The 15,401-nt window shown below is 39.5% G+C and overlaps 1 pseudogene; it reads right to left on the bottom strand.

Annotated features, from left to right (window-relative positions):
- Nucleotides 1-890: 890 nt before the first annotated feature.
- LOC128897469 (granulocyte-macrophage colony-stimulating factor receptor subunit alpha-like) lies at nt 891-9,174 on the bottom strand (annotated as a pseudogene).
- Between the last annotated feature and the right edge of the window lie 6,227 nt (nt 9,175-15,401).

Raw genomic sequence — 15,401 nt, forward strand, 5'->3', positions numbered from 1 at the left:
TTTAGGCAGGTGTCAATCAGCACCCCCAGGTCCCTCTCCGTTTGGCAGCTCTCCAGCCACTCTGACCCCAGCCTGTAGCTCTGCATGGGGTTGCCGTGGCCAAAGTGCAGCACCCGGCACTTGGACTTGTTAAATGCCATCCCATTGGACTCTGCCCATCTGTCCAGTCGGTCAAGGTCCCTCTGCAGAGCCTTTCTACACCCTCTAACTGACCAACATCTGTTCCCAACTTGGTGTCATCTGCAAACTTGCTGATGACTGACTCAACCCCCTCATCCATATCATCAATGAAGATGTTAAAGTGGATGGGGCCCAGCACTGATCCCTGGGGACGCCACCGGTGACTGGCTGCCAGCTGGATGTGGCACCATTCACCACCACTCTCTGGGCTCGGCCCTTCAGCCAGTTCCTAACCCAGCACAGAGTGTTGCTGTCCAAGCCATGAGCTGACAGCTTAGCCAGCAGTTTGCTGTGGGGGTCAGTGTCAAAGGCCTTGCTGAAGTCCAGGTAGACCACATCCACAGGCCTCCCCACGTCCACCAGATGGGTCACCTGATCATAGAAGACAAGTCTTCAGCCCTACACATTTTTTAAGAGCAAATGATAATTTTAAAGAGATTTAATACTGGTTAGTTTTCAGTGAGTTTTCATACAGATGACAAATTCTTCCTTTTGTTTGCACTGTCAATATTTCTGTGTCTTTTCCAAGGCACTGGACCACTGAATATCCTGAACCCTTAAGTTTGATAGTTCTTATTTTATTATTTTGCACGGTGTTGAAAAGCAAGTATAATACCTTCCAAAGAACTACTGAATTGGTTTTTTCTGAGACTTATCATAAGGGAATACTTATCATAAGGGTAAAAAAAAAAAAGTGAAATAATCTACAATTATTTATGGAAAATGCAGTCAACTACAAAGAAGCTTTTTAAGATAGGCTCTTGGGGACTTCTCTCTACAGACAACACTATCATCCATGCTAGCAAGAGGGAGTGAATATGAAAAACCTGTAAACTGCTGCCAAGAAGATACATGCATTCAATTTGCATGCATTATGTCGCTTCTTCAATAAGTGTTATTATTTCTTCAGTTTCATGCTTTATTATTTGATTGTTATGTTCTGCCTGTTAAAGGAAGAAAAAAATATTTCATTAGTGTTTCATGTATGAGATTAGCTATGAGTTTACAATTTATTACCTTGCTGTCATTCAGAGAGTTGCTGTTTATTATATAGGAGCTGTAACAGGACTCTGTCAGTGAGAAGACTGAAGTAGATATGGCTTCTCTCCATGATGAGAAACAAGACTGTTCAACTCAGAAGCCAGAAAACTCATCTTTTTAAACATGAAAAAGTGAACATGACAAAGGAACAGAAAAGGCTCACCAGTGACCTAGTGTGTTCTTGCAGACACATTTTGGCTTCCAGACTTGGCTGTAGCCAACTTGCAGTCTTTGCAAATTGCGGGAAACTTTTCAACATACTCTCTGAATGAACAGTTTCCCATCTAGATGTGTAGTATCTGCAATATAGGCCTGTCCCTTCTTCTCATGAGTGTCTCCATCTGCCTTCTGAAGTTAGAACCACCCAGCTCTTTTCTATACTTTTGTGCTTACCATGTCCTAGGAAATATTCCCCCTTCAGCATCATTATCATGAGCTTCCATGTCTGCTCTGGTATAACTACTTTTGTCCAGCAGTAGCTTTCTTTGTCCCTTGTCTCTGCATAGATGACCAACTGTCTGATTCTGCATTATAATTGCTCTGAGAAGAACAATTCTTCTGACTTCTGAGAAGAAGAATTGTTATGCTCAGCATTATTCAACTGATAGTGTACATCCTACAGGAAGAGCAGGGTAAAATTGTGTATTGTATGAAATGCTCCAGGTCGACTGATGAAAAATGTTTGAGAATGGAAAAGGAAAATCAGAATAATTGTTTGCCTATGGACATTCTCTTTCAATATTCCATCTAATCTCTGGTAAAAGGAAAGAAAACATACCTGGAAAGCTGTTGAATAGAGTTCATGGAATGGGTCTCTTGGTTGTGGTACTGTAGCAGAGGTTTTTTTCAAATACATGCTTCTACATTGACAAAAAGGATTGGTGAAGAAAAGACTTAGTATACAAACATACAAACATGTACTGTATAATGGTGCTTGTGAGGTATTTTTCTATTCCTCTCAGACAAAAGTAATGAAAGTTTAACTGAAAATCACAGAGACCAAATACAGTGGTGTCATTTCATTATTCAGAATTTGGATGATAGCAATTTATTTTGTGACTTCTTAAAGTATTATACAAAGCTGTTTAAGTATCCAAAAGGGGAATAGTCTAAAAACAAGGAAATGAGTTCATGTGCTACCTATCTACATTGCAGGGTCTGGAGGCAGTAATGTAGCACTGATGTAAGGCCTTGGCCCAGTACTGGAAAGTGTTGTGTTATATTGATCAAGTTGATAAAAAGGTTGGCAATCAGAAAGGCAGTGCCCACTTAAGGAACATAGCGCAGCATAGATTTTCCTCCTTCCCTCTTTAGAAGGAGGCCAGATATTTTTCTGTTGTGGTTGTTGTTGAGGAAAGATGTGTTATTTCAACTCCAGAATAAAAAAATTACACAAGACATAAGACTTACACTGTGAAGAGAAAAAGTACAAAACTTGCTGCCAGCACCAGTATCAGAAGTAACATATATGATGAAATCGATGCAAATTGTTCTTTTCCTGAAAGACAAGCAATCATCAAAACATTGATTAGTATCACAGAACAGGAATGGTTGCACAGCAGTGTGTGATCTATTCTGCATGATGGTATTAAACACCAGTATGAAGTGGCTTCTTCTTTAGCTTAGCACCTCATTGCCCTGTGAAGAAATGGGATGGCTGACAGCACGTGGACTGCCTAAAGTAACTTGAAACCTTGCCAAGCATTTTGTGAGGAAATGAGGCCTACAAACTACTTCAAAATTCAAGGTGGTAGAGAGTAATAGGGGGAAGAGGGACATTTATGACACCAGAAGTAGAAATGGAAGAATGAAAAGAGGTGGTAACAGAACTCAAAAAACTCAGATCTATTCTGCATCTGCTTACAAGAAACACCTACAAGCACACCAGAGTGCTTGGGCACCTCCCTCATATTAAGAGATGTGCCAATCCATTCTTGTCAACCTAGCAAAACATTGTGCAAAAATTGATGTGCTTTCATCTTCATGTATGAAGTAATAAATGAGGCAGACAAGTAATATCTGAGGGAAAGCTAGGTCAAGGAAGTAATTTTCATTCTTACCAAACTCTACAGGTGTACTCCACTCTCCCCAGCTTGGGCTCACTAAACAACCATTGTCTGTTGCTCTGAGTTTGACGCTGTACCTCTTCTCTGTGTTGAAGCTCCCAAATATGTACGAGTTTCCTGTAATGCCTCTTTCCTAAATACAAAGCAACTAGATTGAGAGATTTTCATTCCCTAGATGCACAGATGTTAAGAGTCAGGTTTATGTAATGACAAAAATGATTACAGCAGAAAATGGTACATATACTTGTCTAAATAGACTGGAGTTGAAATAACAAATGGAAAATTATCCCTTAATAAATCAGATCATTCCATCCTAATTCCTTTTGTCTGAGCATTATTGTTACTGGTGATATGAAGAGGAAATTTGTAGTATGCTTCCCTGGCTCCTTAGCCTCTGCTAAAAAATGAGACTAGAATAAAATACAAAAAAACAGGTTTTCAGTCTGTAAATTGTGATTTTACTAGAAGGCAATTCTTTAAAGATCTGGCATCTGATTAAACAGAAAGGAAGAGCTTGACATGTATTGAGAAAAATATTCAGAAGAATACTGAGCCTTCTTGAAAAGCTGATTTTTTTTTCTTCCTTCTTTATTTATTGGCCCAGGAGGGCCAATGACATCCTGGCCTGCATCAGGAACAGTGTGGCCAGCAGGAGCAGGGAGGTCATTCTGCCCCTGTACACTGCACTGGTTAGGCCGCACCTCGAGTACTGTGTCCAGTTCTGGGCCCCTCAGTTTAGGAAGGAGGTTGACTTGCTGGAGCATGTCCAGAAAAGGGCAACAAGGTTGGTGAGGGGTTTGGAGCACAAGCCCTATGAGGAGAGATTGAGGGAGCTGGGGTTGCTTAGTCTGGAGAGGAGGAGACTCAGAGGTGACCTTATTGCTCTCTACAACTACCTGAAGGGGGGTTGTAGTGAGGCGGAGGTTGGTCTCTTCTCCCAGGCAACCAGTACCAGAACAAGAGGGCACAGTCTCAGGCTGCATCAGAGGAGGTTTAGGCTGGAGGTTAGGAGGAAGTTTTACACAGAGAGAGTGATTGCCCACTGGAATGGGCTGCCTGAGGAGGTGGTGGGGTCGCCGCCGTTGGGGGTGTTCAGGGCGAGACTTGACAGGATGCTTGGTTGTATGGTTTAGTTGATTAGGTGGTGTTGGATGATAGGTTGGACACGATGATCTTGAAGGTCTCTTCCAACCTGGTCTATTCTATTCTATTCTATTCTATTCTATTCTATTCTATTCTATTCTATTCTATTCTATTCTATTCTATTCTATTCTATTCTATTCTATTCTATTCTATTCTATTCTTATATTGGCTTAATCTCTCAGGTGATATTTTCTTGCCTCTTCCATCTTAACCCCTTCCAGAGATCGTTACTCAAGAAAAAAAAATTATTCACATTTTTGTTGTTTAACTGTAATATGGAATCACAATCCATATTTCTATATATACAAGAATTTGGCAGGAATTTAAAAGAGTGTGCAATGGAAGATTTTCTGACTTGCCTGGAAGCAATATAAAGTTTCACATGTGTAGTGTTTTCCTTTGTGCCATATTTTACAAATCAGAGTTTCAAACTCTGAGTTTAGGGGCCTTGCCAGTAAAGAGTACACATAATATACTGCAACAGGGAGTGTGAAACTAAACCAATTTGGCTGGAGGATTCTCCAATATAGATGAAATTTCAACCCAGCATAAACATTGGACTAATATAGTAATAAAGACTTACTGTTTTAGATATGTTTTCCTTCAGATCCACCTAGTAAAAAGAGAGAAAAAATATTTATGATTATTCCTTTTGTTACTGTATTATCAAGGATCTTGCCTTATGTATGTTAGGTTTTCTGAACAAAATAAATGATAAAATTAGTATTTCCACTGTTTTAAATTCCATCTTTTAGAGACTGTGAAGTGAAGCTGCTCTTTCACTGAGTGGTTTTCCCGCACCACTGGTGCTCTGCAAAACTGTACCCTTTAAATTTGGTTGCACAACTGAGTAACAAATAACTAAGCAAAAAAAGACTCAGGTCATCCACCAATCAAAATTTAAAGTTTTACCTGTAAAAAACTAAGTATGCAAAAAATTACTAGCAAACTCAATGTTTTTTTCCCACTGCAATTTTTGCCTCTATAGCTTTTACATTTAAAAACATTTAATTTAGCTACGTTGTTTCATTTTTAAAACAAAAGAACAAACAAACCCCCAACTTTTACTTCTTACTCATATATATTTCCACAAATATCTCAAACTTTGCTTTTGATGGATGTAATGCTACTTTCCAAATGCATCCAAATCTTCAAAATACGTGCAGTTCTGTTATAATTTATTTTTTTTTAATTCAAAGACACTGATTACTGTTTTCACTGTAAGTTAAAAGGAAAGGACATCAAACTTAATACAACCCCACAGTGAACAGATGATGTACTACTGTTTCTTAGATCTAATTGTGACAATACGCTACAACCACCTTGCTGGTGCTTGCTGTAGATCTACTTTAGTGTGGTGGGTTGAGAGGAAAGGCTCTGCTTTCCCTCCCCCACTGAGAAAGAAACCGCGGCTAAAACTCAGTCGGAGAAATGAGAGTATATTTTACAAGGAAACAGATTATATGTAGCACCACAAATACAGGTATTTTACAATATATACAGGAATATACAGCAAATAAACACAGTCAGAAACCAGACCCCGAACACAGGGGGCTTCCCCCTGTGCCCCCTTCGCCCCCCTACCTCCCTTCTTCCCCAAAGAGGTAGAAGAAGAGAAAAAAAGGGGAGTTACCACAGCAGAGGCCTAAGCACAGAGAGTTAGTTAGTTCTTATCTCTTGGCAAGAAGCCCAGAAGCAGTCCAGTGTGGAAGGGACAGCGAAGAAAGGAAGACTGAGAGAAAGTCCCAGCTCCCCTGGGTCTAACAATCTCACCTCCCACCTTGCTTGGCCAATGAAATTCGTTTAGAATACCAAAATATTTTATAAACATTTAGCCAGTGTGCCCCTTCCTTAAAGGCACAGCCTCCAATGGTCACATTTAGATAAACCTAGACTCCTAAAGTCCTTCAGCAATACCACACTGGTGTTGGTAAATGGAGACAACAGGAGAATGAAGAGAAATGGAGAACAGGCTGGATACACAAAGAGCAGGATGGGTAATACAGGAGATATATAGCATATTCTAACTCACAGTTGCACCTTTGTAGTAAAGTGTGTGTTACTTCTTTGGATTTAATTTAGTAATGCTATAAACCTGACTGAGCAGTAGTGATGACTACACAAAGCAGGGACAAATGTAAAGTAAGTTTATGAAAGACATAATAAAAAGTGACTGATGGAATAGGAGACTGAAGAAAAGAAAGCCACAGAACAAAAGGTCCTGACCTACCTCCATCAAAAAACAATACAACTGAAAGACTACATTGGGACCCAAACTGCTTTACAGGGACACAAAATTGATTGCATCCAATTTAACAATATCTTTGACTTTTTTTTCCCCCCATAATGTATTCATTTGTAGTGTAGTTCATTTGGTGTATCCTATAAACTGGTCAAATTGTAGAATAGAATAGAATAGAATAGAATAGAATAGAATAGAATAGAATAGAATAGAATAGAATAGAATAGAATAGAATAGAATAGAATAGAATAGAATAGAATAAGCCAGGCTGAAAAAAAACTTTAAGATCATCAAGTCCAACCTATCATCCAGCATGATCTAATCAACTAAACCATGGCACTAAGTGCCCCATCCAGTCAAGTAAGCTCATTCATCTGCATATATGTTCTAGAACAGCTATTCAGCTGTGTGGGGAATCATAGAATCATAGAATCAACAAGATTGGAAAAGACCTCAAAGATCATCAAGTCCAACCTGTCACCCAAGACCTCATGATTACTAGACCCCCTTGCCTAGTTTCTCTAAGGACCAACTGCACAGACAACTGAAAAATTTGCTACCCGTTTGTGAGTGTCAGCACTCTTCAGATGGAAGACACACACTACATATCAAAAAGGAGAGATTAGTTAAGTATGGGGAAATACAAGCATACAAAATAGTTTTAAGTCTTAATTATTCTTACCTTGTTTTCTATTACAATTTCATACTTGAAGCAAGCATGTTGTTTCACATGACTTGTGCGAGGTGGCTGCCAATGAATTTCACAACTGTGAGAAGCTTCTGTACAGTTCACAGTGATGTTTAATGGAGGAGTGAGTATTTCTACAATAATATAATTAGAAATGCAGTTGATTAGTAATAATTTACTCTGCCTTTTAAAAATATCAGTAGATGCTCAAGCAGTTGGTCTAAAAAGATGCAATTCAGCTTTACCAAAATTGCTATGTACATCCCTTATTCTGAAGCAGGACTCCCTGGTTTTAAGTGCCAGTCAAGGAGCATGGAGTATCAGCAGCAGTAGGTAAAATTAAAAACCACAAACTATTTGTTAGGGCTTACTGAACTTAACATATATATGTATGTTTGGTTGTGTTTTTTTGCTTGTTTGCTTGTTGCTGGTTTCTTTTTATTGCCTTTTTTTTTTTTTTCCTGTGTTCATATTAAACATAAGTGTTGGGTGTTTTGTTTTGTTTTGTTTTGTTTTGTTTTGTTTTGTTTGTTTGTTTTAATTAGAATCATTCTTCCATTGGGGGTTAAAAAAAAAAAAGACAGAGATTTTTTTCACAGTCCCACTCAGGCATCCCTAGCTAGTTAATCTCAGAGGATGACAGCTTTCTGTCAGAGAAATAAATATTGGACTGAAATGTTCTCCAGTTTGGGATTTTAGTCAGTCTCTGCATTCATTGTTTTTATGTATTTTCATACTTTTGACTTCTGAGTTATCAAGGCTGTAGCAAAGGGGGGAAAAAAAAAAGACTATTCTGGGGAGCAGTATTAAAAAAAAAAATATATGCTTCCCCCCCACCCATGGAGGAATTCCCCACTCCCTTAACATAAAACTGGAAATAAAATGTAAACAAACAAACAAACAAACAAACAAATCCTTACCAATTTTGTACAGAAAAATCTTCTTCTGAAATGACTGAATGTTTTGTCCACTTCTAGACCCGTTTACCAGGAAAGCAGCTCTCCTATTTTCTATTGTGACATTTTGGAATCTACATCCTGTGTGTCTTCCATAATTATCTTTGATGTAATTCTGGCATCCTGTGAAATCTTCTTTCCTTTACATGACATAGTGTATGAGTTAAGTATCGACCATACATACACAGAATACACAGAATAAACCAGGTTGGAAGAGACCTTCAAGATCATCGCGTCCAACCCATCAACCAATCCAACACCACCCAAACAACTAACCCACAGCATCAAGCACCCCATCAAGTCTTCTCCTGAAAACCTCCAATGATGGTGACTCCACCACCTCCCCAGGCAGCCCATTCCAATGGGCAATCACTCTCTCTGTATAGAACTTTTTCCTAACATCTAGCCTGAACCTCCCCTGGTGCAGCCTGAGGCTGTGTCCTCTTGTCCTGGTACTGGCCGCCTGGGAGAAGAGACTAACATCTGTCTGTCTACAACCTCCCTTCAGGTAGTTGTAGAGAGTAATAAGGTCACCCCTGAGTCTCCTCTTCTCCAGGCTAAGCAACCCCAGCTCCCTCATGTGGCATGTGGCATGTCAGACCAGAAATCAAAATTTCCTAGGTTCATATAGACCTACTTACCTTGATGGCTTCCAGTACAGGTAATACTGGGTGTCTCCTGAAGCAGTTCTGCCCACATGCCAAGTACAGTTCATGAAGGAAACATTAAAAATTACACAGACAAAATTTTCAATGGCTGTCCCGTTCATTCCTGAAAACACAGGAAGAATGTCCCATGTCCACTCTGCAGAAAGACTGCATAACTGTTCAGATCATGCACATCACTGCAAGCACATTAGTAATTTTTAGCCACCTCACTAGTAAATCAAGCTGCTTATTGTGTGAGTCTTGCAGATATCAATTTCATTTGTGTTGAGCTGTAAGGATTATCTACTATCATTACAGATGCTGAAAATATGTCTGGGATTTAATTAACTTTTTAATCAACTCAGGCATAGTAAAATATAAGTTAATAACAAAGGCAGGCACTGTTGTGTCCTTTATTTAGATCTGCTGTTGGTCTAAGGTTCAGTCTACAGTGGAATATAAAGTGTACAGCCATGAACAAGGCAGGTTCTCTCTCCTGTGTTTTTATAAAGTCCTCTGATCCTTGGCTGACTTATAAAGGACAAAAGACTTAAAAGCAAACTGTCCACCACCTTCTTCTGTGTGCAAGCTGGGTGATTACAACCTAGCACTGAGAAGTCTTCCTGAAGCTAGTCACCACAGAAGTGTTACAGTTTTGAAGAGAAAATGGCATATTTTTTATTCTGGAATTGAAAAGAGTTGACAATCCTTTCTGGTACTTCAGGTTAAAGGATAGGGGGCATTTTCTTTCTACTTGATAGAAGCAGGCTTGAATATCCATGCCATTAATAAAAAAAACAAGACAAAACTGAAGCAGAAGCTGATAGCTTGCTGAAGTATCCTGGTTTGACCTAGAACAGAAAGAATGCTTTCTTCAATCACTTAACTTTTCAGGTCAGTCTATTCTAAATGATTGCACTTTCTGGAGTTAATGACACATTTTTGCAGACAATGTCTCCTTCTAGATGTGATAGCACTCAGTGTTTGAGGTTACCACTGGTAGAGTGTTATGTTAAAAGACTGTTGCTTATACTTACTCCTATAGAAAACCAGGTCACTTCTAGATCTTGTGTACCATGGTGGAATGATGTAATTAAAAGAGTCATAATTAGTGAAACGATGTCACTTGCAGGGAGAGGCAGAGAGGGTGGGTGACCCAAACCTGGCGTTCTATTCCATATACATCAGAATCAGTATAAAGCTGAAAGGTCACAAGTGTCAAGCCTCCTTTTTCTATGGCCAGCATCCACCTCCGTGTTTGTCTGCCCTCAATCCCAACTGTAATGTGGGAAAAGGCAAATCTTCTCCAGAAAAGAATAAACTCAAACACACTCTTGTACCTAATATTTTTTCATGGATTGCTCCTAGTGGCTACAGTACTGTCTGGAGGCTTTTGGGACTACTTTACAGAATGAAATTTAGTTTATTGGGATGTACTTGAAATGTAAGCAGGTAATAAAGGATAATAACAGGATAACAGTTTCCAGAGGAAAAGGTTGTTATCTAGAAGACCTGACCTAATATTCTGTTGTATATCTTGGCTACAAGTAGTTCTGGATGAATTAAACCTCATTCCTCAGAATGCCCTAGTGAAGGGCTTCATGTGCATCACACTTGGAGTCAGCATGCACTAGGATAAATGTTGTCAGGAGCAGGACAAAGAAGTTCCAAGAGTAGCAAACATCTGATTGTTACACCTTTGGAAATAAAGAGATACTGTTCAAGAGACAATACAGTTGTTGGAATGCTCCTGGATTTCTGGAAAACTTCCTCTCTTCCAAGAAGAAGATTGAAACTCTTTCTAGGGCTTGGTTCAACAGCACTTCTTTTAAAAGAAGTATTGGTCTACATGTCCTTTGGCCTTCCCCATCCTCCATGGCTCCTTTCTGATTCGATCCTGCCTCCCTGATTGTGCTAGTGCTATTCATTGTGGGGCCTCATAGACAGTAGTCCTGAAGAAATGATCTTCACTATAAATAATATTGTTTCATCTTTTTATTTTTTTTTTTTCATGTGGCTTATCATCCTTTACCCAAACCAATGGAACACAATCAACTGAGGTGACAGTGTGGGTTACTGACAAAGATCCAGAGAAGAGTCACCTAAGCTGTTTCTGCTCCTGCAAGCATTGTTGGTCCCTTGCCTAATCACTAGAAGCACTCTCAATATGGATTTGATTGTATCCAGTTTACCTCTAGGTCTGGAGAAGAGAAGGCTCCAAGAAGACCTAATCGTGGCCTTCCAGTATGTGAAGGGGACCTACAAGAAAGCTGGTGGGGGACTTTTTAGGGTGTCAGGTAATGATAGGACTAGGGGGAATGGAAACAAAATAGAAATGGGTAGATTCAGATTGGATGTTAGGAAGAAGTTCTTCACCATGAGGGTGGTGAGACACTGGAACAGGTTGCCCAGGGAGGTGGTAGAAGCCCCATCCATAGAAGTTTTTAAAGCCCAGATGGATGTGGCTTTGGGTGGCCTGATCTGGTGTGAGGTGTCCCTGCCCATGGCAGGGGTGTTGGAACTGGAGGATCCTTGAGGTCCCTTCCAACCCTAAAAATTCTATGATTCTATGTTTATATATATACACATATGTATATATGACAAACCACTTCTGAGAGTCCACTTGTTATGGTGCTGAAGTGTTGGAGTCTGCCACAGACTCAGATTATGTCCCAGTGTCAATTAAGTCTGTGTATTTCCTCATTTACAAAAGAAATAGAGAAGTTTTCTTCTCATCAAGACAATGTGCGGTAAATGCAGCAGTCTGAAATACGACCACAGGTGCTGTGCAAAGGTCTTAAAGGCATGGTCTTTGGTAATGCTGAAAAAAAACCCCACGACAATGGTTATTCTGATTTCAAATCACAGCACATCACAACCTGATTCATATGTGGCCCAACAAGCAATTCAGTTGGCCGGTGACAAACGAAATAGGGTGAAAGGAACTCCCCAAAATGGCATTGTGGTCAAGGAGAATGCAAATAAAATCACTGTCTTGGCCTCTTTAGTAAAGACCTCAGTTTTTATATCCAAGAGAATAATACAGAGATACACTCAGATGTTTGTTAATTAGTCCAAGTTCTACAGCCAGAACATTACTTTGCTTTCAGAACAGCCGCGATCATGCCAGCATCAAGCACATGCTGGGAAGATCATTTTTATGTTTGGGTCACTCTGTTCCCTTTGATGACAGAACTTCTTTCCAGGTTTTGAGGGGATTTATTTTTCTTTTTTTCCTTTATTCATGTTTCTGTGGAAATGCAAAAGACAATTATGAGAGACTAAATCTTATCGCTGTTGATGTGACTCAACAAAGATAAAATCACTTTTGCTGCTTGCCCAGACAATAGCTGATGTGTATTGGGCAGAAGCCACTGGATAATGACTCTCTGGAATGTGCATAGACAAGATCATCTCTACCCATCAGCTACCCTGGAAAGGGAGGATGATGCAAAGGATAAAGATTGCTCACTGGACTGCAGCTGCCCTGGAAATAATGGGCAGAGGCCACTGCTATGGATACTCTCTGGAATATGCATATTCACCACCTGGACACATCCCTAAAAAGCTGTATAAAAGATCTCAGCAACTACTGGCTCGGTAAGAGGAAAAGACCGGGGCAATGTTGCTCTGAAGAAAATCTAAGAGAATACCAGGAGACAAAAGGACAGACACAGAGGAAAAAGACATCACCATGTAGCCTGGAGGCAGCAGGCCAGGAGGAACTCTCTCTCCGTGTCCTAAGTTCTGCCTGCTGCAACTCTTAGAGCTGAAGAGGCTGCTCAGAGAAGGACTTGGACTTGTACTTGGACTTTGGGGTCTCTCCCTCCCTCCACCAGCGGAGGACAGCACAGCCAACGAGGATGACCTCTCATCCACGCCAAAGCTGCAGCAGCCTTCCTCCACAGACCCAAACTGTCTTGGGGGTGAGGGGTGTGGTAATATAATTCCTTTCCTCTCCTCTCTCCCTCTTCTCTCTCACTCTCTCCTTCTGATCCATCCACTTTCTTCTGTTAATAAATAGCCTCACTGTTGATATTTTGGCCTCATTTATGCCTCTAATTTCATAACACAGGAATATTCAAAAGAACTGAGTTTTTTTCCCCCTCTGGACTGAGGCAACAACCTAGCAGAATAGACAAGTATGACTACTCTTCCTTTAAGATTTATTTCTGAGATCAGCACCTGGAATGATTTATTTCTGAGATCAACACCTGGAATGGAGTTAAATTTTCATGAGACATTTCTCTCATCTCCCATTATTTTAATGAAACTGTGAAATTTTCTCTTTCCAATTAGTTCTTGATGACTAGCTGAATTGTTCTAGTGACTTCTTGCTTAACCACTCCTCTTTTACTTAAAAATGAGGTAAGACCATACTCTCATGTTCCTTTTCTATATGTAAAGAATAGTTTAGTTTCTTTGTGGTGTACCCTGCCTTCTGAACTGCCTTCTGTATTCTTTCATAATGATAATAAAATACATATGCAAGTATACAAATAACCTCACAAACATCCTCAATTTCATACATGAATAACTTATTTTCCCATTTCTTTTTTTATTTTTAGCTAAGTTTGAAATCGTTCTTGTTGTTTCTTATATGTTTTCATACAGAGGTAAAGTAGTTAACTGAGTGATACAGATGTGACAACTGCATAGCAACGCAGATTTTAAAGCATGGATAATGCTTTCTTTTATTTAGTTTGTTATTTATTTTTGTTGAGTCATCTCAGACTACCTCCATCTCTTGGGTAGATGTTAGAAATGGTGGAGTACCTTTAGAAAATGACTAGAGAAAAGAAAATTATACTCTGCAATCCTTTGTGGTAATCAGGATTATTATCAAGGAGAGGCAGGACCTCACCTCTGGGCCTTGAGCCCAAGAGAAATTTTACTTTTATTCAGTAGTTCTTGAATAGAAAATGCATAAACTGCTCATGACTCTTGGGCACAATGGATCAGATAATTTGTAAAGGATTGATAATAATATTCTTGGTATTGGCAACGAATAAAAGGAAACTAAAGTACTTTAAACTTTTAACCTAATTCTGAAGATGCTGTCAGTTGTGGCATGGATTTTCTCTTAAGTAAACTTACCTAAGTACTGTATAGCTATGCCCACAGGGGAAGTGGAAATTCTACACCATCTTAACTGTGTCTGGAAAGAAACTCTTACTTTATAGAAAATTTATTTGACCTAGTCTAGGTCAAGATGAATGAAGGCTTCACTATGTTTATTTCCTGCCAGTCACTGAAAAAATATCTCAGAGTGCTGAGTTTGGAAAAATTCCTTTAAGTTATCCACCTCGGTCAGGTGAATCCAAGAGGATTCATTCCTTTCCCTTCTTACCTCCACATGTAAGTACTAAACAGAAATACTGCCACTATTCTTTTCTTACTGAAAACTGAAAAATTATAATTGGCAATGTCTTTTCCTCCTCTTTCTTACACTGTTGCAAGTATCATGTGATTCTTCTCCTTAGAAAAGCATTGGCAGTAGAATAACAGTACTGTTTTCCCCAGTGGTGGTCCAAATTTTCTTTCACATCTCTAATAATTTCCTTGCAAATTTTTGATTGAAATCTTAAGGAAACTTAAAGCATTTCTGTGTGAAATTGTTTTCTTTCTGTACTGTATGGTATACAATTTTTGTGAAAATTGGCTACTGATAGACTCCCTGCTATAGGGCAAGCCACTTTCACTTCTCAGTGAATGCTGAATCCTCACATGTGTGTGCAGAAGATGGTCATAGTAGGAATTTGGAAATATCAGTGAGGCAGAAATACTTCTGCAGTGACTATTCACATCCAGATGGATTTAGGAGTTGATTATAGGAGAGTAAAAATTGTCCAATAACTTTGTAAGTAACATATAATCACAGAATCACAGAATCACCAAGGTTGGAAAAGACCTCAAAGATCATCAAGTCCAACCTGTCACCACACACCTCATGACTAAACCATGGCACCAAGTGCCACGTCCAATCCCCTCTTGAACACCTCCAGGGACGGTGACTCCCTGGGCAGCCCATTCCAATGGCGAACGACTCTCCAAGTGAAGAACTTTCTCCTCACCTCAAGCCTAAACTTCCCCTGTGCAGCTTGAGACTGTGTCCTCTAATCATGTATCTTATCATGTCTTGATACTGCTATGATTTTTGTAACCAATGAAAAAAAAAATTGCAATTAAAAAAAAGAAGCAAACAAACCTAAAACACAACCTCCATACCAAAACCAAAACCAAACCACCAAAAACCCCCCAAAACCTAAACCAAACCAAAAAAAATCCACCCCAAACCAGACAAAACTAACCCCAAACCAAGCCACCTAACCAAACCAAAACCCTACACTTTGTTTGGTTTTATATCACTGGTTTGTCTTAAGGGAAATGTAGTATTTGCACTGGATATAGTACTCCGGGTTTTATTTCAGAGCTTTG

The sequence above is a fragment of the Dryobates pubescens genome, chromosome 10, assembly GCF_014839835.1.
Source record: "Dryobates pubescens isolate bDryPub1 chromosome 10, bDryPub1.pri, whole genome shotgun sequence".
Classification (NCBI taxonomy): Eukaryota; Metazoa; Chordata; class Aves; order Piciformes; family Picidae; genus Dryobates; species Dryobates pubescens.